Source organism: Gavialis gangeticus, unplaced genomic scaffold, assembly GCF_001723915.1.
Source record: "Gavialis gangeticus isolate Ggan-Ray unplaced genomic scaffold, GavGan_comp1, whole genome shotgun sequence".
NCBI classification, from domain to species: Eukaryota; Metazoa; Chordata; order Crocodylia; family Gavialidae; genus Gavialis; species Gavialis gangeticus.
Window position 1 is genome coordinate 92,808,630 of NW_017729032.1, and position 221 is coordinate 92,808,850.

The window sequence follows — 221 nt, forward strand, 5'->3', positions numbered from 1 at the left end:
GGAAGCCTACCAGTATCTCTATCATAATAATAAAGTGAATTCTAAATAGATGTTTAATGAATACATGAATATATGCTTTGCTGCCCATACAGGGACTACAGCCTCCAACAGGGGCTACCTCCGCCCCCGCAGGGCTCACATGCCCTGTCCCACCCCTGCTTGCTCTCCCAGCTCCCTGGATTGCTGCCCCACCTGGCCCCATCCCCTGCTGGCTCCTGCAG